The sequence below is a fragment of the Triturus cristatus genome, chromosome 8 (genome assembly GCF_964204655.1).
Source record: "Triturus cristatus chromosome 8, aTriCri1.1, whole genome shotgun sequence".
Taxonomy (NCBI): Eukaryota; Metazoa; Chordata; class Amphibia; order Caudata; family Salamandridae; genus Triturus; species Triturus cristatus.
In genome coordinates, this window is record NC_140591.1 from 1,212,672,675 (window position 1) to 1,212,700,315 (window position 27,641).

Genomic DNA, 27,641 nt, shown 5'->3' on the forward strand with positions numbered 1-27,641 from the left:
GGACAATGTCCGCGATACAACGTCCTCGCTGGAGATACATAACCAAACCTCAACGTGTGAAAAGGTGCTATGTGCACTAACACGATATTTAAACAGGAAGAACCAGCGAGAGGTCTCTGAAACACCTCTATGGAGGCCAGACTACGCAATGAAAGGGAAACAGGCTTTATCTCCATCACAATGTGCTCGGCGGAGCTTTGTGAAAACAGGCACGAAATGCAAACGGTTTATAGATGTTTATCTGGCACGTAGGATGTGGGCTGCAGGCTGCAGGAGGGAAACATTGCCACTGCAAGCCTTGAAGCCCAAATGACTGGGGTGTGCGAGGGGACATAATACCGTTCCCTGTCCGCTTTCTATAAATAACCCACGGTTTCTGAGCTTGAGCACAGCGTGCAGAATGGCTGTTGACTCGAAATAATTCAGAATTTAACAACTGTAATTTTTGAAGTACAGGAGCAGCAAAATCTTCAAATGATTCATAATTCAGTTGTGCTCTGACGCAGCGTCTTGTGTGGCTAGGTGTACGTGCCTTTACACTAACATCCTAACGTTGCATTGCAAGTATGATAAAAAGCCAACAATAGTTAATCCTGGCCTGTGGGTTCGGATTTCACGTGTGGTCTCAAATATTCAATTTTCAGACCATTGTCCTGCTCAAAGATTTGTTTCATATTACATTGCACAACAGCAGTTTTCCCCTGTGAGTCTTCTGGTATGGCTCGTGGCTGTGTTCCCTTTCATGTTGCAGGTAGTTGTCCTGCTTAACACCAGCAAAAGACAGGTGTAAAATCCATGGTACTACAGCGGGTAATCCCCTGTTTTCGCTCCGCTTCGCAGATCTGGCAGTTCGTTGTGAATGTGGTGTTGTGGTTTTCTCGTGTGTTTTTGCACGGGAACGCCTACTCTGCATCTCATTAGTGTTAGTTGGTGGTGTCCTCCGTGGAGATAAATTTAGGGGCAGTTTTTTGGCGGAATATTATTGTTGTCTGTAGTTTGCACCAGCTTGTGAATGGGGTGGTGATTCTATCACCACTTTTGATGCGTTAAAGTGGGGATAATTCGTAGATAAATCCTTGTGAATACGCCCCTCAGTGTCTGCTGGCAAAGTGTACAGTTACATAACCTATTTGCCCACTCTGGGGCCTCATTATGAGCTAAGGCGTTATTCATCATCCCTAAATAATAAAGATACCATGGGATATGTTGTTTTTCAGGGGTGACAAATAAGTTCATGGGGAATAACATGCATATTTTGGTGTTTAATGCACCAACATCTGCATGATACCATCATTTCTGTATGTTTCCCCCTAGTAAATTTTAACCAAAGTTGAGTTATTTAATGCGGCCTCTGATCATTATCGGATGTGTTAAATATCTTCAAACTCATAATTCGTCCATGCATAAAGAGGAGTTTACACATTGGTCACAATATTATGAGGAACTCGTAATCAGGCCCTAAGTCATTTTTGGGACCCGAATAGTCTTTCGCACCTGCTATGCTCCCCGAGGACATAACACATTTAACTTCTCGATTTTCCATTTTCCTAATGTTAACATTTGCACTTTTTTAAACTTTATTTATGTGTTCCTTTTTTACAGTTGAACAAGTATGCATGTTCAGTCTCAAAGGCTGTGCAGTGTTCTTTGTTTTAAAAATGTAAGTGGAAGCTGCAATTTGCTGTTATCTCTCGCTGAAAGGAACTGATTAGCTGCTATGGGAAGGGGTTGGTGTAGACATCTGGATGTGATTTTGCCTGTAGCTCAAAGAGTAATGAGAGTGCAGCAATGGGATTGTCCTGGCTACTTATGCATACCCTTCTATTAAAGTATGGCATCATTTAGACACACACTCCTGAAGCATGCTCACTGAAAGATAAGTTCAAAAGGAGTTTTTTTTTTCATAAAAACCAATTTGTAAATTTACAATATGTTAGATGACCATGTGTGGTTTAAATCGTTATTTCGATTAGTGTTTGGGGCACCTCCTTTTGTGCAGAGTCAGGAATGGTGGGTAATGTATGTACGTTTATGCAGGGTATTGAGTACAGGTCATTTGCATTGTGAAATATGCAATTAGTGACCCCTTTTAATCACCAGGCAATTACGATATCTGACCTTCACAGCGTGTCATCTGACCACTCTCATCTTCAATCAAGGGAGAATTTGGCCCAGTAAATTTTCATCCTGAAGTCAAGTTAGTACACAACACCGCCTTTTGCATTACTATCCTCTTCCTTTATGGTAGAACACCAGGTGTCATTATATGTGATCGGGTGTAGTAGCCCCAGGAGCAAAATTAACACAATGGTTGATGTAGACAAAATGTTCTACACCCATTTCCCCTTCATACCTGTACACCAGCTATCCGTAAGGGAGAAGATAGTATGAATTATTTTGAGTTTTACATAGCGCTAGCTAGACCTGAAGATATCAGAGCACTTTACATGTTATGTGATAACGTTTACAAGAGGTACATGAGTTGATTTATAAGAGCCAAAGTTGAACAATACAGCATTATGTGTTTCTACATTCTCCCAAGTATAACAGGACGCATTGAGGAATGGCATCGGGGATCAGTTCCTTTTTTTTTTTTCAAATATGTCTTTATTGGCATCTTCAGTATTAGAGTAATTTACTGTACAGGCGTATTAAAGGTATCCATCAATAAGTGTCCCTATAAATTACAGCAAATATAGGTGGCACTATCCAAGGCAGAACAAAAATGGCAGTCAGTCTACAGTCAACCAAAGTGGGTGGCAATAAAATCCACAATCATAAGATACCACGTAAATATTCTCTGTCCTTGTATCTATGTGTACTCTAGGGAGTCATAAGCATCCATGGATCATATTTACATATCAATCAAACATTAATAAAACGTTATATCCCGAACTCTGGGAAACTCCGTAATGGTGTGTAGTCTTGTCCCACCGCCACCCCATAATACAGCACATAGCTGTCCCCGTAGGTGAGAAAATATATACATTTCTAAATCCCGGATCCATGTGAGCCATGGGGGGGGGGAAGGAGGGGAAGCCCCTCCCAGGCAGCACACATCTAGACAACCCCCATGAAGCTCCCCAGATCTAGAGCGGTCACCCTCCACTGCTTCTGCAGCCTCTGCACCACTTCCTGAATGTACTTCATGCCTGGCCTCTCAGCCGCTCAACATCTCCACTCGCAGATCTGCCACAGAGTAGGGACAGATCCTCCGGGCATCCTCCCTCTGCAGCGCCCTCTGTTCTGCCCTGACCCATGGGAATACATTGCTTTACCAGGCTGTCACTGGAAGGCCTGTCATTGTTTTCCATGTCAGTGCTATCTGTCTTCTCGCTAGGACCAAAGGTAAAACTGCAAATCTGTTGCCCACTTTTTTTTCCTTAGGTCTGGGGATCAGCCCCAAGAGGCAGACCTCCACTGTGCAGGAAAGCGTGCAGGCCAGGATCCTATTGACCAAGGTTAACACTGCCCCCCAAAACCCCTTTAGACGTGCACACCTCCATGTCATGTGGCCGAACCCTACGTCACATAGCCCACATCTAGAGAAGCCACAAACTTCTCCTCCATGCAAAATATTTAGCTTGTGAGGTCTCAAGTAGACCATGTGCATATAATTAAATTGAATGAACTTAATCTTAAAGTTGGTGTTTCATGACCAGTAGATCTCTCCCTATTATAGCCCCCCCACTTCTCTTGTGTCTGAACTAGAGGCCTTTTTACCATCTCTAACAAAGCTCTATAGAGTCACTTCACTAAGTGTCTGGCTGCCCCAAACATTACCAGTGCCTGGAGGACCCCATGTGTTTGCGGTTCCTGACGACCGTTCCGCCATTGGTCCCTAAGCATTCATGACATCAAGTGGTAAGCCAGGAATTGTCCATGAGGTAGATCATATTGAAATGGAAAGTCTTCCAAAGGGATCAATGTCCCCTGGTGAAAGCAATTCCCCACTGTGATGATCCCAGCAGTACTCCATTCCGACAGCTGAGCCCTTGAGAATGGGGCTAGGGGGATACCATGTGGAAGCCCAATTAGGGGAAAGTCTGGTATGTAGAGGGGAGCTCCGGCAGTACATCAGAGACACCTCCTCCAGTACCACAATGCTATTTGCAACAACACCCCCAGTTTTGGGATAATTACCGACAGGTGCAGGAGCCTAGCAAGCAGCAGACAGTACTTCATCTAGGTGCACAAGTATTTATTGGTCAGCAGCTTTGGGCTCCTCTGCCCCAGCTCCCCTGCGGTTTGAGGGGGTTCCCCCCCAGTGGCACTCTCCCTCGCTTCGGTTGCAACTTGCCCATTGCAGACTCCCTCTCTGTCTGGACCATAATATGGAAGAGGTACCAGTCAATTCTGTACTTCCAGGCCCCTAAGCAGTCAGCTGTATAGGGCTGCTCCCATCCGACAAGGGAATGAACAGATTATAGTGTCCAGCACAATACACCAGCATAGCGTGGGTCCCAGCCATCCCGTCAGCTAACACCTCTATGGCGGCCATACAAATGCTCCTGTGTCTTCCTTCCCAAAGCGACTCAGGGCCACCATGGTCCAGGCAAGGCCCAGGGACTCACTGCTACAAACCCCTCTTCTGCAGTCTCATAGCCCAGCAGCGCTTCCAGAGTTACTAGAGAATACCCACGCAGCCCCCACAGACCTTAGGGGGTTCTCACACTTGGCCCGATGTAGGCCCCAAACTCAGGCCACACTTCAGCCTCTCCCACTCAATGACTATGCTGACACCTTCACCTTGCCTTGGTCCCAGGCTCCCATCGGATGACTGGGAGGGCTTCTCCCAAAAACTCCCTCAGGCTCACAACTGCGGTCTTGTTCGTTCTCATGCATGCGAGGTAGGCATGGCTCCCACCTCAGCACTCCTGTCAGGGACAGATGTCAGTCTTGTTTTCTGCTCCTCACACAGCTGTCCCTTCACCTTCAACACAGCAGGATCTCGATGAGGCCTCCAAACGACTCAGACATCACATGCATTGTTGAATTGCACCAGGGCCTGCCTCAGCCAGGCCAGAAGAGCAGACCCATCTATCCTCACCTTCCGGTCTCAGGGGGGGTGCCACCCCGGTCTGTTTCCATTTCAGCCAACACTTAGAGACTCCACTCCGCTGCCCTGTGCCTCCCAGCAATCTGCTGACACCGCAGTTCTGGTCCTGCTGCCATAGTCATCACGGAAGCCCGACCACAACAGTCTCCATAGTTTGGACAGGGAGCCATCTGTTCTCCACCAGACCTCCGGGGCTACCCGTGTGTCGGCTTTCAGAGACGAGAGACAAGAGACAGACCAACGGTGGTGGCTCTCCTCAGAGTTCCAACTCTGGTGCAATGCTCGCAACCAGAGGACCGACCACGAGGAGGCGCAGGCCAGCCTCAGGGCCACAGTCCAGCTCTCCCAGGGCACTGCCTCAGTTGGCCCCAGTGTCATCCTTGGTGGGGCTACACCAACCCTTTGCCAGGGTGCCGGGAATTCCTGCCAACAAGTGGCAATCCTGGCACCACTAGCACCCCACTAGCAGGACGGTTCTTCAGGATTTATGGTGGGCCAGAGTGGAGCCGTTCTCTCACACATCCACCATCTTCCACATCTTGGCCATGCCCCTCGGCCATTTCCTTTAGCCACTTAAGCCCGGGTGTCTGCCAATCTTCTCAGTAAGAGCTTTTTTTTAATTTGCTCTGATGACAATCAGTATGCAGGGCACGCTGACAACATTACAACAAATTGAAAGGAAAACAAGCCAATGGGTGTATCTCAGCCCCTCTGGGCACTAATTGCTTTGGTAAAGGAATCTCTGGTAAAGGGAGAATCCCCCCTTGCCAATTATATCTCTGCCCAGTGTATCCCTGCTTGAGAATCGCCACAGGAGATCAACACCCAAAGCAGGGATCCACCCACTAGGCCTCAGGGGCATGGGGAGCAGGCACTTAAACAAGAGCTTGTGCTCCCCCACCACCCCTAAATATCTCAGTTTTTCTGCCTCCCCCCTGGGAAGTGGATGGGGGTGATGATTACCCCTGGTGCCTCTCCTGTGGCCCGGACCTAGTGCCCGCGACAGTAATGGATCAAACCAAGGTCAATGGGAAGCAAGGGGACTTCCATTGACCTCAGCTTGATTTGTTCCGTCACAAGCACCAGTACCAGCCACTCAAGTGCCAAATCATTTTTATTGGCACAAGTGTGGTAACGCTGGGTGGTAGGAATTTTGTTAGGGTTCTGTGGATTAGGTAAGTTTCCATCAAAGAAATATAAGGGAAATGTGTTATTTTTGGCAACGTTTGAGGTTTTTATGGTACCGTGGGTGAGAAAATCTCATAGGATCCATGCAAGGCACACCACCCTAGAATCCCCTGGTTGTCTAGTTTTCAAAAAACTCTGTGGTTCATAGGTGTGCATGGGTGGCACCAAAGCACCGCCACAAATACTGCAGGTACCCCTATTGTTTATCTATCATTGAGTACTTTAGAAGCTTTTGTGTCATGGTCTCTTGGAGGCCTAAAATCCAAAGCTACTCTATTTTGTTTGCTTATTATTATCTTGTTTCTCATATAGCACTTCATACAGCACCTCTGACCTTTAAAGATCTGTTATAAGTATTTAAATGGTATTTAATGTATCAATCTTGGAAGGCTTAAAGGCTTAAAGGCTGAGTCTGACATGTCATGATGTAATCTTGTAGCCATCAGATCACCTCATGTTTCAGCAGTTAGATGCCACTAAACTCTACCATCAAGCCATCATCATTACAGCACCTCGTCTGTAGTGGTTACTTGTGCAAGGGTGTCTGTGCTGTGGCCAGCATAGTGTGTGTGCAGGAAGGAGTCCTTTCCTGCACAATATCAATGCTGAAATGTGATTTCTACTTTGTTTGTGTACTGCAAAATGCAGCACAAACACCATGTTCAGGGAGGCACAGGATTTTGGTGCATATCGATGTCTACAAGTCTTTGTAGATATCGATTTGCATCAAAGTCCATGGATGGATGCAAGGAAAGGAGCCCAGGCTGGGGAAGGCAAAGCCAGACCCAATGGGGGCCCGGGACGAACGCCGCCCTGAGGTGGGAAGCCCTCCCCGCCAGGGCGCAAGCCCGCGAAGATTGGTTGCCCCAGGGCAAGCTACGCCCCCCCAATCCGGGGATGAGCCTGTAAGCTGCAAGGGGGAATAAGAAGGGGGTGAAAGGCCCACAAAGCACACACTACCCCCTCGTTGAGATGAAGGGGTAGCAGAGTAAGGAGGGTGCACCCTTTGATCGGAAAACCGTATGTAGCGTGGCGGAAGAAACCCTAGAAAGATAGAAAAAGTAGATAAATTGCTAGAGGTAGATGGAAGGCTCACACAGTGTCCTTGGGATGCCTCATGGCAGGGGCACGGAGGGAGCCAATAGTGGCAATCAGCCACAGACAGAGTAGATGTGATGCTCCCGCTGGGCCCTTGGGATGCCTCACGGCAGGGGTACCAAAGGAGCAAGATGGCAGAACTCAGCCTCCGGTTGGCTAGATGAAGTGCTCACACATTGTCCTTGGGATGCCACACGGCAGGGACCCGTAGGAGCAGGGAGGGGCCAAGAAGGGGTCGAAGGCAAGCGGGATGGCACTTACAGCCCGGGCAGGTCCGGATGGACACCCACCAAGTTGGTAGCAAGTTGAAGCCTAACACAGTTGAAACAGTGGCCCAGGCATTTGGGCACCTCCCCAGATATTGGTCTGTCTAAGAGAGATAATGAACAAGAACGGACTGAAAGAACTATAATTGCAAAGGCAGTAAATGTGTCAACTAGATGTTGTGCTTGACCACTAAATTTGCGATATGTATAAATGTTATCTTTTAATAAACTGTTACCTTTTAAGGCACCAAGCACTTTGCCACTGGTGTGTTTTGAAGGTTAAGGTGGACGCAGTTGGAAATGTCTGAGGGAGGAGGAGGGGACTTGCCTCTTGGGAGGGGTTTGCCCATTCACGTCTCATGGAACAGCTCCACGATGCAATGTAAACTCAAGGATGCGCATTGTATGGCGCGACGTTGCTTTTTATTAAAAGCCAATGCAAATAGTGATTTGTGTTGTATTTTGAACACCAATCAAACACTTTGCGACTGGCCTGCGTTAAAAAAGTAATGCAAACCTGACAGAAGTGTTTCTAAATCAGTGCCACTGTTTTCGACACGCCCCTTGACAAACTCATAATGACTGGAATGTAAAGGCTTGCAGCTTTCTAAATTGGGAAATCTGTTGTTATTTCAAGCTACAGCACCTAAAAATGGCACGCACATTGCTTTATTTGGCACTACCTTTTTATTGTGAACCCTTGATAAAAATTGGTCTTTGTGTTCATTGATTTTCACAAATACTTAAATATTCATGCAGATAAATAGACAGACCAAATATTATCATCAACACTTTATGATTTGTATTATTTGTTCATCTAAATTCCTTGTGATAAATTATAATAATGTTTATTTTGCAACGCTAATTACATTTCTAGAAGAAAGAAAGGGATTGCAAGGCGCTACTGTGGCTCTAACTTGCATCTAAAGCCCCAGGGGCGTAACACAGGCCCCCGCATCCCCTACAGTGCAGGGGGGCGGCAAACGTCCAGGGGGCCTCCTCAGCAGTGCACTTCGGCTGGAGAGCTCCAGATTAAGTTCGGAGGGGGCCCTGCACGTACCCTGCAGGGGGGCCCCCTCAAGTTTCGTTACACCACTGTAAAGCCCCCCCAACACTTCCGCAAACGCCCGACATTCCTTTCTTCTCAGTGGTGGAAAGAGAACCATTGATTTTCTGAAGACACACGCAGGGAAGGGTTAAGTATTACCCTTAATCCCTTATAATTATTTCCCAAAGGTTCTTGCTAGGCGAGAAGAAATTGATTTTTCACTTGTTTTGTAGGGCTGTCCAAATTAACTCCTTTTAGTAAACTTCGATCCCCTACATCATCAATATTCCAAAATTGAAAAACACAATGAGATTTATCTGTTTTGCTTCTTCTACATGATTCAATTGAAATATATTTCATTAATACGCTGTCGGGTCTGGTAATACTTAACTTCAAGAACATATTATTACCTGAATAAAGAGCAGTCGGGAATTCATCTTTTGAGATAAGTTAGCACATGATGGAAATGTTTCAGGCTGCCACAGCCTAAGCATTTCACTGAATGTAAATTAGATGGTTGCACATTGCATTTACTGTGTGCAGCCACTGCATAAATGCAGCACATTTTTCTGTGCAGAGTACAAAAGAAGCGAGCAGCACAAACATTGGCACTGCTCATTAAAATGTTGTGCTTCATTGCAAAATTATAACAGTGTAGTAGCAGCAAACAACAAAAAAACACAGCCCGTTTCGATTTATATCTATAGATTTGGGGACAAATGCATGAAAGAGTGGGCCCCAAAGCAGTTGGTGTTTTTGCATAGTGCTGTGATATTGTCCCATGCTTTCTTTGTCTTGCCTGTAAAAATGAGGAAGGATTTATTCTGCAAATCCTGCAAATGGCTGTGAATGTAAGAATGGGGACCATGCCAGAGAGCAGGACTCCACAACCTAATTCACAATTAATAAATGCCATCCTGGCTACTTCCTTGATGGCCACAGAATGTCGGTCACAAAGAGGATGCTCTCTCTGGAGGACCGGTCCCTCTCAGGTGTAGGTATTTCATCAATGGTTTGTGACAAAAGAAAGTCACAGGCCTTTGACATATATTGTTGCAACTTAAAACTGAGAGGGCAGAGGCCCCTCCCCCACCCTCTTTTTCTACCGATTTTTGAAGGACTCGCAATGTTTCTTTTGTACATTGCAAGTCGCTATTTTGCAAGCCCCATACACCAGGATGACATTATATTTCACATGCAGATGCATTACGGTGCCATCAGTGCTTAATGTGTAAACGAATAAGTGCCGGTGCACACATTTTTACTCAGCTTCCCCCAGAGTGCAACTGAATGTTGGGTATGCCAGATACCATGTCAAGTAGTCTTGATTTCACTTCCTGCATCTTTCCCTCTGTGATTTTTTCCTCCCTCTTGCTAAGTCTAATGAGGAAACACACATGCCTGTCCCAAAAAATGAGTGCAGGTGGACCCCACCCACAGGCTCAAATTAAGCACTGTCAGTGCCACAAAATGGCAAATAATCACATTGTTGTTGAATGCCCTTATGATAATGATAGAAGGATCAATGCAAAATGTATGAGGCCAAGCACAATAGGATGTTATAGTCAGTTCCCATTGACTCACCTTCTGAAAGGTTGCATGTGTTCCAATGTATATCCAAGAGGATGTTTGTTTGTTAAGGCTATATAAAAAGTCTGGACCACATTTCAGAAGATGGAATGACTGCAGAAGATTGAATTGGTCATTCCATCTTCTGCAATGTGTCCCAGACTTTTTTTATCCAGAAATGCAGTGAAGCACCTACATGTGGATGGGAAACATGTGGAAAGAATGTGTGGATTTGTCGTGTTTTGTCACTAAAGCAGAGAGAAATTGGTGATGTTATACATGCCAACATTTTAGAAGAGGAAAGTGGCAGATTTTGGAAAAAATAAGGGAATTTATTTTCCTCCTTAACTTTTATTGACGCAGAGGCAATTTCAGACACAAGACAGCCAAAATAAAGCAATTTTTTGGCTTACAAATTGTGTGTCTCCCGCCTGAATAAGGTTTATTGGCATGTAAGTGATGTGTGATGGGTGTTTGAAGTGATTGCGTAGCCACATGTATATGCCTGTGTGAATGAATCTGTAAGGTGCTCTTATAATAGTGCAGTGACTTGTAGATATAACTATGTCAGCGCACAATTATTGTGTATCCACCCTGCTCACTGCTGTCAGTCTACATTATACTTTATTGTTTTATTGACTTGGGCCAGGTGAGAAAGAAGTTGTGTTGTTTCCAGTTTTCTGAATAGTGCACATTACTAAATTGGAACTCAAGTTCATGATTTCCTATATGAGCATAGGGCACATTAGAGAGTTTTGCAGTCTTGGGATAGAAGGTCCAAATTTCAAATTTGGGGCCATATTATCAAGCAACGGCGATAACATTATCGCCGCTTTAGCGGCAGGAAACTGTCGCTAAAACGGCGATAATGGGCTTGATAATATGCCGCAGAGAATTCCAATAGAAGCCCATGTTCTGGTGTGAACATGGGCTTCTATTGGAATTCTCTGCGGCATATTATCAAGCTCATTATTGCCGCTTTAGCGGTAGTTTCCTGCCGCTAAAGCAGCGATAATTTTAACGCCGACCTTGATAATATGCCCCTTGATGTCATTGTTTTGTGCTTCTTTCTTCGACGGAAGCATCAGAGGTTGGAACTGGTTAGGTTTGTTACAAACAGACAATGCAGGGGCAGATTTACAAACATTTTGCACTGCGTTGTGGCACAAAAGTGACACAAACCTGTGTTAAATATTTTTCTTATTTACATTAAAGCGCAAAACTTGTTTTGGCCTGGAAAGTTGCCTGCAAGTAATGCAAAGCACTACAAACGCTGCTCTGTGTTATTCTGCATCTGGGGTTGTTCCATGGATGGTACATGGACGTTCCCAGGCAACCACCTATGGTTTATGAAGCAAAGCCCTGTCTGCCAACAATAGTAGCCAGGATTTTGCACCAACAAATAATACCACTTGAAAGCAGGTGTTAGAAAGGAGAAATGCTATTATTTCTCCTGACATTTCTCACGTTTTATATGTGCTGCACTGAACAGCATACACCCAACTTGGAAAAAGATTTAAAATTAGTCTGAGCATAGTATTTTGTACAGGAAGGGTACCCTTGCAGTACAAAACCTATGCTAGACTCCTGCAGACACCTTTGCACTAGGGAGCAAATGTGTGTTTGTGTGGCTCTTGGCATACTAATTGCGCACCAGTGCTAGAGAGCAAGCAGGATAGTGTCACATAGTCAAATAGTTTGCTGTGCTGCATTGTGTGAATGTTTTGAAAATCTGGGCCTGAGTGTTTTGTGTTTTGGCAAGCACAGTACTCCCAACAATCATGAAGATTTCAGTTCAAGGACTAGTCAACTGTCCAACACATCTGAGATCATTTCAAATATTTGCGTTATCACAAAAGCAGATATTTCAGGTGTAAAAAATATAGCCTGCCATATTTTGTTTCTAATAAACGACTTTAGGTCTTATACTTGGTGCTGCTTTTATGTTATATAGACCCACTGTTACTTGCCTGATCTGTAGGCTATAAAGAAATAAAAATTGCAGGTCTGACAGCTTGATTAATATTTTTTATGCAATGGTAACTTTACACAACACATCTTTGTTGCAGGATTTTGAACACATTTCTTGAAATACCAAATGACAATTAACGCTCAGAAATGGAACGGAATGCCAAGAAAATATTTAGCTTTGATCCACATGAAAAATGGCTTAGTACCACCATAGCTTTAATTGTTAAATCTTGCGCTCAGACTTACTTTCACGTGCTTGTTTATGCTGTTGCTCGGTACACAACCTCGGTTTCTCAATCTGTTTCCTCTGGCATTACATAGAATGTTTATTCATCCTACTTCCCAATAAGTCTGCCAAAATCCCAGTGACAGATTGAGAAGCAAGCTGGTGGGATTTCATCTTTGTGCGTGACTGTGTTTTTACACCCGCTTGCAAGACATGGTATGTAATCAGAGTAACATTCTACCTGTAGACTGTTGATGTTCAGGCAGCATGGCGTGGGGTAGTCTAAATTGAGAGCGTTAGCTTTACATAATAATTGCCACAAATTAGACCAATGGATGAATTTGACATTAAAGGGTAGTGTGCTCAACCCTCCACCAGTCTGAACTGAGGGAATAAAACTGCAGGTCATCAATATGCCAGAACCTAATGTAAGGATGCATGGGCCAGATGTACTAAGCATTTATGGTTTCAAAGTATCGGACTCGCAATTTGAGATCGTTAAAAGGCTTTTTCCTTTTTACTAATCAAACATTAGGAGTCAGAAAAGTTTTTCAGACTCCTAAAATGGTTCTGAATGCATACCGATTCTGTTTGTGGAAGGGACGTGTATAAATGCCGAATCGTATCTCATGTACCAATGTTTATTGACCGAAATCTGGGCTCAAAAACATTGGTGATTTACAGACACTACAAAGAAAGGGCAGCTCATTTGCAAAAGGGAAGGTGTCACCTGGGTACTCCTTCCCCGCACAAATGTAAAACCAAAGCAAGCGTTTGATGGTCTTTGAGACTACTGCCAACACTTAAACAAATTAAAAAAAAAACTTTATTTAAACACAGCTTGGTTTCCTTTAAGAAAAATGGGAAGGGTTTATTTTTGATAAAAAGTTTGCTTTATTAAAAATCAATCACAAACATGGTGGCTAACTGACTCTTGAAGGACACCATCCTTGTGATTGTGACCAATCGAGTAGACTCTCAACTTACATAATGAATGTTTATCAGGTAGATTGGATTGCAACTTAATATGATTCTTTTTTGTCTGACCTGACTCTATGGTACATAGGTCACTATGTAAAAATATTTACTGGATGAAAAAATACTGTTCACAAATTGCAACTAGTATTTTGCGACTAGTGAATAGGTTGTCTGGCCCTATGTTATTATAGGTTCTTCTAGGACCCAGGAACTGCTCAAGCCAATAGTAGGAAGGCATCCACACAATATAAGGATATAATAGCGTAGCCTAATAACTCCTCAATGTTACACCCTCAAACAATTATACATTTAGGGTGAATCCTTCTTAGATCTGGGACTTTAAGCTCCACTTTTAAAGCAAAAAGTGGAACTGCTGGTGCACTAATTAAAAAACATGGGATGCCTGCAGGCATGGCACATTATGCGGTATGAGAAAATGTCCTTTTTCCATTGTCTTCTCCATTTTTTGCTGAATTGTGTTGCTGCTTTTTAGACATTGCACACTGGTGCACTGCTTTCCAGTGCCCAGTATGTGGAAATTGTCTCAAAAATACATTAACAATTCTTATTACCTAATAAAAATCCAATTCAATTGCAAAGTTGGATGTTTAATAAACATTAAAGAAAAGTAACTTATACAAAGTTATTGTTTCACTACTGAAGTTCATGGAGGCTAGTTTGCATTAACTCTTCTCAAGGCTGTACATGGCCTTAATAAGGTGTAAATATTCCTCCCAGTTGCTACACAATAGATCACCTTTCTCACTGCTGAAGGACAACGCTTTTGTCCTTGCATAGTTCTGTCTACTGGTTTGCTATGGGTACACGGTCTCCTTTAAACTGGATCTTTGTATTAGTTGTGGTTTGGCACTGGGGTGTTCCATAGTCTACTCCTCTACACACCACAGCACTCGGAACCTAAATTCTAATGTAGCAGAAGACCTTCGCCATCTTGAAAATGTCCTGTCACATAGAATTTTGTGATTATTTGCAGTAAAGCAAGCAGGAACTATGTGAAAAAGTGTGAAGAACTGTCTTCATGACCTTTTACATTATAAGTTAGTGTTACCACCCCCCTTCCCACCCACTAGCTAGTGCCAGGCCAAAATGTGGCACCCCAAGGCTACTTCAGAGGACACGTTCTGGACCTGCGGAGGAACAGATGGGGACTGGACCTGCTTTCTGTCACCTGAGAGGAGCCCTGAAAAACAGGACAAAGAGTAGACTCCACAGAACAGTTTGCTGACATCTCTTGTGTCTACAAGGACACAACAAGCTGCAAAAGCCTTTCCTTGAAATTCCTAGTGGACCACTGGCATCTGGAACTTGGTCTGGACTTTGCTGGTGGCCTTTTTCTGACATTATGAGACTCCCCTTGAGGTACTGAGTACCTTAGAAGTGTATTGCAGTGATTGTCTGGGCACTAGCAGAAAGTTTGAACATTTTTGAAAATATTTCCTCCAGACCAGTGGAACTTTTTGAATTTTCTGACTTCCGCACTTGGTGCATTTGACCAGGGCTTCATTACAGCCACCCTAAAATTGCACCTTGGTTCCAGTCCATCGCAACTATTGACTTGCAGTGGTACTTAATGTTTTTCTTAGCAGGTCTTCCAATTGAATCTCTAATTTGTGGTACCCCTTATTGGATTATTTTCATATTTTGCCATTTTGCTTACTTAACTCTCCTTAATTTTTTATACATTGGAGTGGGATTTTTATTGTGATGAGTTTTTGATGTTTTGTGACTTCTAAACGTCTTACACATTTCTATTAAGCTGATTGTGTCTGCTCAGTGCCATTACTACCAGGAGATGAAATTGGATATAAATTACTGTATTCTCTGACTGGACCTAACAAGATACTAACTTGATGGGGGGGTGGAGCTTGCTCGCGACCAAGATGGCCGCTTGAGCCTTTAGCTCTGTAACATCGTCCAACCATCCGGCATATAATCCTACAGCATTGCTCTCTAATAACAGGCGCACTGGAGTGGCTTAGATTCCGGTATATGCTGGGCGAGCGGAGGTGGTTCCCCGGTCCTTCTCTGCCTGAGAACAATGAAGATACGGAGCCCTGAAGGTGCCCGCCTCGCAGGCCTTGGAACCCCGGGCTCGAGTTGGGCAGAGGCGCGGTGACGCCTGAGGTGCGAGCCTCGCTGCGGCGGCCTGGGAGGACCGGTACACTTGCCGCACACGCGAACCCTTGCTCACTGTGACACGCCGGAGGGAAGCCTGAAACACGGAGTGATGAGCAGCTGCCCGCACTGCCGCCCAGAGCTCCTTGGGGCTGATCGACGGCCTGGCATGAGCGGAGGCTCCGAATGCAGTGCCTGCAGCTGCGAGTTGGACCAATTCCGCGGTACTCTGACCCGGCGTGTGGGTGACGCGGGTCGATTGCCTCCCGTTATGAGGCCTGCGCAGAGTCGCCTTGGATACCTGAGTGCCCGACACCTCTGCAGTCCCTGGGACCCACCATCTTGCTCCCGCGAATCGGGCGTGCTTCGCCCAGCCCCGAGCATTCATGCGGTGAAGGAGGCCAGTGCACGCCACGCCTGGAATGGGGGACCTCGAGGCAGCACAATGGCCGCCAGGTGAGTGCAGGCCGGATCAGCGGTTGCCACAGGATCGTGGCGGTGTGGGGGTCCCTGCATCTGCTAAGTCCCCTGGTGAGCCCTGCAAATACTCGGCGAGTGCGGACTTGTGAGACGCACGCAGTTTGGAATGGGAGCAAAGACGGGCTTGTTGGTATGTCCTTTTGCAACGGTACCCTAACTTCGTGGGTGGTCTCCTGATTAGCTGCTCCTGTGGTGATATACAGGACAGAGTGGCGGAGCTGGGGGTCGCACGATCAATCGAGACCTGCACTGAGCATGTAAACCTGGACACTGTTTATTGTTAGCTGGCATGCACTTTAGTGGATGACTCTGGCGACGTGAGCCGGCACCCATGAGCAGGTCTACAGTACCTTTTGGATTGGGGTATTGCCCATTGCGACGCCCGGAAGTGGTGAAGGACTGTAGCAGCTTGGAGAACCTCATGAATATTCCTGTGGTGTGGTGTCCTGGGCTGCGGTGCTGAGGAGTGACGGAGTCCTGCTGGGTGCACCCTCCTGGTAGCGAAAATCGGGAGAGTAGATAAGGCAAAGCCCAAATTCTCTTTTGAGCAGAAGCGGTTGAAATCACATGAAGCCTATACGGATGATGCTGCAAGGATGCAGGCCCCCGCGTCTGCCAACCCTGGCCTGACACTTGGAGCATGTTCTTGGCCATGGAGAAGAGCCTGCAAAGCGGCATCACCTCCCTGGGTACGAAAATGGACGCTCTCCCCTATAGGATGGGGTGAATGGTCGAGCGTTTAGACAAGCATGCTGAATGATTGGACATGTCAGAACAGAGGCATATGGAGGTGGAGGAAGTGCATATCACGCTTGATACTGAACACAAGCAGCTTGGTAGAGTTTTGCGTGTTCTACAAGATAAAACAGAGGACTTAGAAGCTCGTTCTCATCACTGTAACCTCAGAATCACTGGCCTTCCGGAGTCCACCCAGACCGGCAACATGGAACAATTTATTGAGAGACTGTTGGTCACGCTGTTGGGAGAAGGGGTCTTTTCCACTATGTTTGTGGTGGAGAGAGCGCATCGCTCCGTGGGGCCTCACCCGCCCCTGGGGGCACCACCGCGACCGATTATTGCAAAACTGCTCAATTACCGAGACAGAGACACTGCCCTGAGATTAGCGAGAGACAAGCAGTCATTGACCTACCAGAGATCCGAGATATCACTATTTCCGGACTTCACAATCCGGGTTCAGGAGGCATGCTGACAGTTCATCCCTATGAAGAAACAGCTGCGTGATATGGGCATAGACTACGCCATGTTGTATCCTGCTAAGCTTCGGGTCAACAGACAGGGTCGTTCCCACATCTTTACGGACCCAAAGGCGCTACAAAAAGGCTCTAAAAGGTTGGTCCCAAGAACAACGCCACAGTCCGGACTGGCAACTACTCGGCGAGGCGGCAGGGGTCACCCTAGACGACCAGGACTAGCTGCGGCGGACGGCTTGATAGTGGGAGGGGGGGTGGCCCTTTGGGTCTCCTGGACTCTGCTATTTGGGGCCCGTGGCAGCAGGTCCACAACTGTCTAGCTGGGGTTCACTGCGAGTTAGGCTCAGTTCTTACCACAAAATTTGAACTAGAGGACCACCCAATAAGTAGTTCCTAATCGTCTGGGAAGGACGTTTGGTGAGACGCACAGGCGGGGAACACATAGAGCCTGCTATGGACCTCTTGATGTGGGCTGTCCTGAAGTCACGGATCATTTGGTATAAGACCAAGGGATGAAATCGCTATATTATAGTTCTATGCGATTGTTGAAGTCTGTGGCCATTGGGACTGCGATGCTGTGTATCTGTTTGGAACGATGTGTGGTGAGCGGGCAGGTTAATGTTCATATTGTTTCTCCTTGCAAAGTAGAGCAACATCTGCCCACGAGTGCAACACACAAGGGTGGTAATCTCTGATTGGGGGGGCTGGCGGGAGGTGGATTGGGTGTTTTGGGGGATGCTTCGCGACCAAGTTGGGGGTGGTCCGTCGTGGGTTGGGGGAGGATGGGGAGAGGGGACAGTATTGTTGTTGTTGTTGTTTAATGTCTCATATTGGTCTCTACATGGTGTGCATACTAACTACAGGCTGCTTAGGTCAGGTTACATTATAGTCAGTATTATTAAAGATGGCGGGAACTAGTGAAGCTCCTGTGCTGAAGACGATAGACTCCCTTTGTGCGCTCACGTGGAATGTCCAGGAGCTTAACAACCACTGTAAACTACGTAAGGTATTGAACTACTTTCAGAGGCAGAACATTGATGTAGCCTTGGTTCAGGAGACACACCTCCCACTGCATAGCGCAATTTTACACAGTAGGGGATTGGTGGATCATGTCAATGTCTCGGGCTTCACCACGCATTCCCGGCGGGGTACTCACATGGTTTAACCCTAAACCTTCTTATACATTGGTCCAAATAGACTCAGACAACAATGGTCAATACGTGATTTTCAGATGTCAGGGGAGGGGCGTTGACTTAATCATAGTGATTGTCTATGGCCCTAACTATGACTGCCCGGAGTTCTTCACAACGCTTACAGGCGCGGTAACTAGATTCCCGGAAGCATGGTCCCTTTGGGGTGGGGACTTTAATTTGGTCAGAAACCCAAATTTGGACAGGTCTGGGGGCCCGATGAGGTGGCCCACGGCAGCGGCTAGAGCGCTTGATTGTGCTATGGTGGGCATGGACCTTTGCGATGTATGGCGCACACGACACCCGGACAAGGGAGGTTACACACATTATTCTGCCCATCACAACTTGCACACTTGCATACATTACTGGTTGGCCTCTTCTTCGCTCATGGAGCACACTCGAGAATGCTCGGTGCTTCCGCGTACTCTATCGGACCATTCTCCTCTTCTGCTGGTTCTTACCATGCCTAGGAACACGATTCCGCCATTCACTTGGCGCTTTCCCCCTTATTCACTATTAGACCCTCTTTTTAAAGAAGAATTAGCAGAAGCCATAGAAACCTTTTTCCCCATTAATGTGGGGTCAGTGGACAGTTTTCAAGTAGTGTGGGAAGCATTCAAAGTTTATATTCGAGGCGTGGCCATGGCCAAGCACTCGGGGGATATCCGCTCGATTCGTAGTAGACTATCCACTTTGGAAAGGGAATTGGGCGCTTTGGAACAGCATCAGCTAGCGAGTCATGATGAGGCTATCATGCAGGAAATAAAAGACCGGTTGGGGGAATATCAGGAAGCTTCAGACAGCGAACTGAAACATCTAGGCAAATATGCTACAGCGCATACCTACGGGGAGGGTGACAGGCCCGGCTCGGTCCTGGGGCAGGTACTGAAGGCTAAGCGCATCAAAACGCTGATTACTGAGCTTAAATCGGAGGAGGGAGAGCTGCTATCTGAAGAAGCGGACATAGCAGATAGGTTTAAACGATATTATGGGGAATTATACACTTCCCGGTCTTCCAGTACGGAGGAACAAATCCTAGACTAGCTTGAGCATATCAAATCGCCATTCCTTTATGAACACTCACCGTGAGTTCCTCATGCGACCCATAGGAAAAGACAAATTCTTACTGGCCCTGTCCGGTATGAGGGCATCTAGTGCCCCAGGAGCGGATGGCCTAACTGTCGGTTTCTATAATGCCTTTGTAGATTTACTACTCCCACACCTCTCCACGCTTTTCGATGACATGTGCGTATCAGGCACAATGCCGCCAACGATGAGGGAGGCGGTGATTGTCGCCATCCCTAAACCAGACAAGTAGCTAGATGAGTGTGGGTCTTATCGCCCACTCTCTTTGCTCAATGTAGACACCAAGCTATTTGCAAAGGTGCTTGCCAATCGTCTTTCCCCTCTGGCTCCGGTATTGGTAGCTCCTGAGCAGGCGGGGTTCATACCCGATAGGAACCTTACCTATTACCTCTGCACTGTGTTCGGAACCATCCATCATGTTAGACAGGACACTAAGGCTGTCGCAGTCTTCCTCGACATGGAGAAGGCCTTTGATTCTGTCGAGTGGCCCTTCATGCGTCATGTTTTATCTAGTATGGGACTTTGCCCTGTCTTTCTTCAATTGATCGGGATCCTGTATGACTCACCCAAGGCACGAATAGAAATAGGTAATTTGATGATGGATTCCATTGCTATAACTCGAGGGACGAGACAGGGCTGCCCGTTATCCCCCGTTTTATATGCCCTGGTTGCAGAGCCACTGGCGTGCGTATTATGGGAATATCATAGTCATGAAGGTATCTGTTTCCCGACTTATAAGATAATATTGTCCATCTATGCGGACGATACGGTGTTGTACGTCCGAGATCCAGAGAACAATCTCTCCTCTGTCCTCAGGGAAGTTGTGAACTTTGGAGCCCTGTCGGGATTGCAAGTCAATTGGTCTAAATCTATAATCTTCCCACTTACCCCAGTTACGATGCATTTTGAACCGGATTTCCCATTACACTGCTCCACTGATGCGATCCGCTACCTGGGCATACGTCTCCATACAGACTCAGAGACTGTGTTTAGGGAAAACTACGGCACTGCGGTCAGTAGACTGGAGGATGACGTAGAAGCCTGGATCAAGCTACCGTTATCGCTACTTGGTAGAGTCTCCATCATGAAGATGGTGATTCTGCCCCGTTTTCTGTTCCTATTCACAAATATTCCCATTGTCTTGCCTGCCTCATTTTTTCACAGAGTCACTAGATTATTAATAAAACTAGCCTGGGTGGGCAAGCAAGAGAGGGTGCGATGGCAGATACTTACTCTCCCTTATCGTATGGGGGGGCTGGGCGCACCAGATTTGAATTTGTATTACAGAGTGGCGCAAGGGGCTCAAGCTTATTACTGGATGCACAGTTCACCAGACATCCCGTTTCTCTGCATGGAGAAACTCTTCACCGACCCGCTCCCCCTTCCAGCCACGATATTTGAACCCTCCGACCGCAGGACAGGGATTCTGGACACCATTAATTTGACGTGCCACGCCTGGCATAATTTACTGCAACTACAGGTGGGGGCCCTGCTGTACTCTCCAGTTATGCCCCTGGAGTGGACCCTTTGGTTGGCTCCATGTAGGGATAAAGGAGTTGTTTGTGCGTTGCAGACATTGAATGTACTAACTGCGGGAGACCTATTTCAAGTCGGTACGGTTAACACTTGGGAGGACGTTGAGGGCTCGGCCGTAGACAGCACCCAGCTGCAGAGATTTCAGTTTCATAGAGTGCGGAGGGCTCTATGGGGCATACTGGGGGAGGATCTGCAGGAACCACCTGATATGCTGGAATTGTCTTACATCATTAAAGCTAAGTCGCCTCGCAAGGTGGTCTCCGGCGTTTATAAATTGGCAATGTCTCACAGAGCGAATCACTATACGAAAGCCAGGCTAGCCTGGTAACGTTATTTACAACTGGAAATAGATGACTCTAAGTGGTCAAATCGTTGTACCAGTACACGGCGTATATCATTACACGGCAGACATAGGCTAGTCCACTTCAAGTACTTGAACAGAGTGTACTACACCGCAGAGAGACTTTTTTAATACGGACTGAGGGAAAACCTGGCTTGTGACAGGTGTAATGCACACACTGCAGATTTTATCCACCTGGCTTGGCATTGCCCGGAGGTGTACCGATATTGGTAATCGATCTTTCTGGAACTGGGGAGGGTGGTTGACACGAAGCTAACTCCGGCTCTGGCCCTCCTGGGGTATTCTAAAAAGCTGCCTAAGGCAGTCCGCAGACTGGTAGACATGGGTCTCCTTCTAGCAAAACGACGGGTTGCAATGTGCTGGTTGAAAGGTCCTGAATCCACATTGACGCAATGGTCGCACAACATGCTTTACTGCAGTACCCAAACTGAGAACTTCAGCGAATTACTTCCCCCCAGGAGCAGACCCAAGAACTTCTGGGGATTATATAGTACATATCTGCTTACCAAAGACGTAGCCCCTTATGGGAAAATCTGCACCACTCCTGACGATAATAACCACACATCTGGCACTTGATTTCCTGCTTACAGGATACTCTGCTCGACACTCCCCTGAGCGCCTTGCTAATGGGGGGGTTCTGTCCCCGAAACGTCTGGCAGGTTGGATGGGAAGGAGGCTTGGTCTGGCGCCAATCGATAAGAAAGGTATCCCACCTTCTCGACACTAGTGCTTGTCACTGACCTTTGTATGCCGTCCACAGGTATTGCTCTATATTGATTAATATACGTTATGTATGTTTTTCATTTGATGTTTTATGGCGCACCAAGACCACTACGAATTAATGATCTCATGATATCTGCGGTTCCTGTATGCTGCCTGCCCCTTGGGTTGTTGGCTCCGTAGCTGTGTATACTATTGTGAAATGTCAAGCCGCCGGTCCCCAGGGTTGTAGGCGAGAGGCTGTGTTGAAATGAGACTTTTATTCAATAAAAAGTTTAATAAAATAAAAAAGATAGTAACTTGATCACTTGTGGTGGACACCAATCAATCCCACCTAATACAACTCTTTCTCACATAATGCCAGTTGGTAGTTACAGCACATGAAGAACATTATTCAACAGCATTTGTGTGTAGAACATGTACATGGGTATGAAAAAGCAGTCTGTGAAAATAAACACCAATTGCTCTCTCTCAGAAATATTACATAGTGGCTTAAAAGAGAAATATGTGTTATTTTAAAGCTTTTACAGTCTGCTACTCCTCATGATTGGTTGGTATTAAATGTGGTATGTCAAACAGTGAGACACTTTGTGTGATACACTTTTAGCAAAGAAACAGATGCGTATTGGTGATATAATCATCAATGTATGTACAATGTGTAATAGCCTTCATACTTATTTGAAAAATGTGATATTTTCAGCAGATTGTATGTGGAAATCCTTCCCTCATTCCCACCCGTCAATACTTGTTATTAGGCTTCTCTGGATTCACAAGGGCGGTATAAATGGTCAGATGGTTGCACCACTGCTAAGTGAGACATTTCCCAAAATATTTAGAGTTAAAAGTGCAGATATTAAATGGGTTGCTGTAACAAAAGCTTTTATTTTCTAGATGGGCTAAAAACTAAACAGGTTAATAAGATGGGTCTTAAGCATTAAGTGTGGGGCCCGAGTAATGGAGCGTTCTAACATGAAATATCATAAGAGTGTATTATGTAACTTGCTAAGGCAACAAAGGTGCAGTTAGAATGGTACTGTTCAGGGTACAATGGGCCACATCTGAATCAGCGCACACTCCTAGATACAGTTGTGAGCTGTAGAGTCCAGGAAGGTCACATAGATTTGCACCCCCTCTGTTATTGATGTGGTCAAGAAGAAGGCAGAATAAGGTCCACTGAGAAGAATGTGCCTTCCTAGAATGCACCCCATTCGCTTGGGAGTTGGGCCTTGCATGGTTGGGCCCTTGTAACCGCCATGAAATGTTCTTCCTAGTTAGATACGAATGTTTAGGTCATTCCCAAGTAGTCCAAACAATTTTTTTCCTGGGCTACTGTGAAATACTGGTGAAAGGTTGTGTATGATGAGGGTCATAGAGTTAGTTCAATTAAATTAATCTCTCTTCATTACACTAAGTGCCCGATTATGACTTTTGGAGGTGCAGCTGATATTCCACTGCCGAGCCCCTGCACCATCAAGAGTTGCCGCTGCCTACCCACCAGATTACAACTTAAAAGTGGTCTGGTGGGCAAGCCTTGAAAAAGGCACCGCAATGGGAATGCCACAGAATGTTCTTGCATGGCATGGACTGTAATGTCCATGCCATGCAGGAACTGGTGTGCATGCCTTTAGGGGGGCACATGTTGTGCCCCCCTGTGTGCAGACACATGGCATGTGGCACCAGGGAGCCCTGTAGGTCCCCCTTAGTTTCCGGTCTGCCGAGGGTTTCATGGCAGTCAAACTGCCATGAAAGGTGCGGCAGAGAGGAAACTTGTAATAGCTTGGCGGGACCATGTGGTCCTGCCAAGCATATTATGGCCTCAGGACTGCCACACAATCTCCAGTGAACGACGGTTCCCTGGCGGCAGCAGCGGTCTTGTGGCAGTATGGCCACGCAAGTTATAATGGGACGGTCGGACTGCTGGTGCTGTAGTGGCTGGACTACCACCGCTGCCCATCTATGAGTCTGGCAGTCCTCAGACCCCCAGACTCGTAATTGGACCCTAAGTGATGACACCTTTGTATTGCAAGTCCTGTTACCCTTTTTGTATAACCAAGTTTGTGCTGGTCATAAAACCCAAAATATACATAGATTGTTTTGATTCTATTTATACATCTGCAACAATTTATATGAGCATTCCTTTTATGTTTTGTACATAAATGTACACCCCATCTCAAGACCTCTGCAACTCCCTTGCCTCCTACTTCCACAACAAGATCGCTGACATTCACAACAGCTTCAGCACACAACCAACACTCCCCACGACCGCACCTACGCCCCCCACCACCACCCTCCGCGCCTGGACCCCGATCACCACCGAAGACACCATCCGCACGATGAACACCATCCACTCCGGATCTCCAACCGACCCCTGTCCTCACCACGTCTTCAACAAGGTCGACGCTGTCATCGCACCCCACCTGCGAGATATCATCAACACCTCCTTCGACACCGCTACCTTCCCTGAGAGCTGGAAGCACGCCGAACTCAGCGCCCTACTGAAGAAACCATCAGCGGACCCCACCGAACTCAAAAACTACCGCCCCATCTCGCTCCTCCCGTTTCCGGCCAAAGTCATTGAGAAGACCGTCAACAAGCAGCTGGCCGCCTTCCTCGAGACAAATGGATCCCTCGACCTCTCGCAGTCTGGCTTCCGGGCCAACCACAGCACCGAGACCGCCCTCATTGCCGCCACCGATGACATCCGAGCCCTGCTCCAGTGCCTCCAGGAGAAGGCACTGGAGTGGATCATCTCCTTCCTCGCCGGAAGGACACAGAGAGTCCGCCTTCCCCCGTTCAGATCAGAAGCCACCAAAGTCATCTGCGGCGTTCCTCAGGGCTCCTCGCTCAGCCCCACCCTCTTCAATGTCTACATGAGCCCCCTTGCGGCCATCGCACGCCAACACAACCTCAACATCATCTAATATGCCGACGACACTCAGCTGATCCTCTCCCTCACCAACGACCCCGCCACCGCCAGAGCCAACCTACACGAAGGGATGACAGACGTAGCCGAGTGGATGACGACCAGCCGCCTGAAACTGAACTCAGACAAGACGGAAGTTCTCATCTTGGGCTCCTCACCCTCCGCCTGGGACGACTCCTGGTGGCCCCCCGCCCTGGGCAGCGCACCTAAACCGACAGACCACGCACGCAACCTGGGCTTCATCCTGGACTCCTCCCTCTCCATGACCAGACAAGTCAACGCTGTCTCCTCGTCTTGCTTCATTATCCTGCGCATGCTACGTAAGATCTTCCGGTGGATCCCCACCGAGACCAGGAAGACGGTCACCCAGGCCCTCGTCACCAGCCGACTGGACTACGGCAACGCCCTCTACGCCGGAACCACCGCCAAGCTCCAGCAGAGACTCCAACGGATCCAGAACGCCTCAGCAAGACTCATCCTCGACATCCCCCGACACAGCCACATCTCCGGACACCTGAGAGACCTGCACTGGCTCCCGGTCAACAAGAGAATCACCTTCCGTCTCCTCACCCACGCTCACAAAGCCCTACACAACCAAGGCCCAAGATACCTCAACAACCGCCTCAACTTCTACACTCCCACCCGCCAGCTTCGATCGACCAGCCACGCCCTCGCCGCCGTCCCCCGCATCCGAAGAGCCACAACAGGAGGAAGGTCCTTCTCCTACCTGGCCGCCAAGACTTGGAACTCCCTCCCAACCCACCTCCGCCTGACCCAAGACCACCTCGCCTTCAGGAAGCAGCTCAAGACCTGGCTGTTCGAGCAGTAGCGGACCCCCCCTCCCCAGCACCTTGAGACCCTCCGGGTGAGTAGTGCGCTATATAAATGTTTTGATTTGATGTTTTTTTATTTATGAGAAAATCTACATTTGTAAGTTTACTGTGTTATTTTTTTTTCACCTAACTACTTTCTGTTACTCATCATTTACAAGTCTAAAGTCACCCATGAGTGTAGACTTCCATGTCTCCATTCCCTGAAACAGGGGATGAAGCCAAATGGATGTGTAAAAAAATGCTGCAAAAAGGAGCAATAGTAAGTCCATTACCACACTTGGCCAACACCCTCCAATAGAAGGAGGTAGGGGCTCAAAACAAAACCCCATTGGAATTAGCATTTATTTAAAATGGTTAAAAAATATAAATAAATATAGCCCAATGTTTAGTATCTAAAAATAAAACATTTTTTTTTTCATTTTACTATTTTGAATCATTTTTAATCTAAAACTTGATATTATATCACAAATTAATTTTAGTTGAATCTATAAATCACTTGTATTATGAATACATAATAACAAAAATATAATTTGTTAGCATAGGTGGACATTTTTGTTTATAAATCTTGAAAATAATTACTTTGATTTAATATGTTTAAATTAATTAGTTCATAATTAAGTTATTAGGGCTGTAACTATTTGTTATTGTGTTCTCCATTGAAAATAAATATATAAAATCAAATCAAATGAATATTTAACATAAACATATTTTTACTTTTTTTAAATTTAAAAATCTTTCTACTTTTTCCTATATTTTACTGGAGGAATACTTCCACCCCGGTGGTGCAAGTCACTTCTGCTATGTATAAACACATTTCTGAAGCAGGCATTCTCTATGTTTGGGGGAAATATGTGGGAATCCAGCTTCACTGCCAATGTCAATGCCAGATAGATATAGTGACTATCTGTACCTACATTTGGATTACAAGACACTGGATTTACTTGCAAATGTCCATATCTTAAACCAATAGCATGGATGTTGAAACAGGACATAGGGTATGTACTGTGCAAAGTTTGGACAGCTGTATCACTAGAACAGTGAATCAGATTCCCTATGTCTGAGAGTACCCAACACCAATTATGAGGTATTTTAAAATAAAAGAATTCCAATCTGGCCTCCCATAGTTCTGTATATGTTGTACTTGGCCCTTTGTGCAGGGTTATCCCCAAACCTTTTGCTTCTTACTTCTATTTGTTCCTGACCTGTGGTTGTTGGCTAAAGGACTCTGAGCACTTTACCACTGCTAATCAGTGCTAAAGCGCATATGGTCTCTGTGTAAATTGTTGTCACAATTAGTTCTCCCTGATTGGTATATCGAATTTACTGGTAAGCCCCTAGTAAAGTGCACTGAAGTGTGCCAGGGCCTGTAAACCAAATGTCACTAGTGGGCCTGCAGCACTGATTGTGACACCCACCTGAGTAGCACTGAAAAGGTAACTCAGACCTGCCACTGCAGTGTCTGTGCGCAGGTGTTAACTGCCATGTTGACTTGGCAAGTGCACCCACTTGCCAGGCTCTAGCCTTCCCTTTTTCTACATGTAAAGCACCCATATGGAGACCCATGGTACCCCCTTGGGCAGGGTGCAGTGTATGTGAAAGGTAGGACATGTACTGGTATGTGTGACATTTCCTGATGGGGAAATACTGCCAAATGAAATTAGTTAGTTTTTCACTATTGAAAGGCTATCTTGCCCCATAGGATAAAATGGGAGTTTATTTATAACATCTTATAACTATAACTTCCCATTGGGACAATATAGAG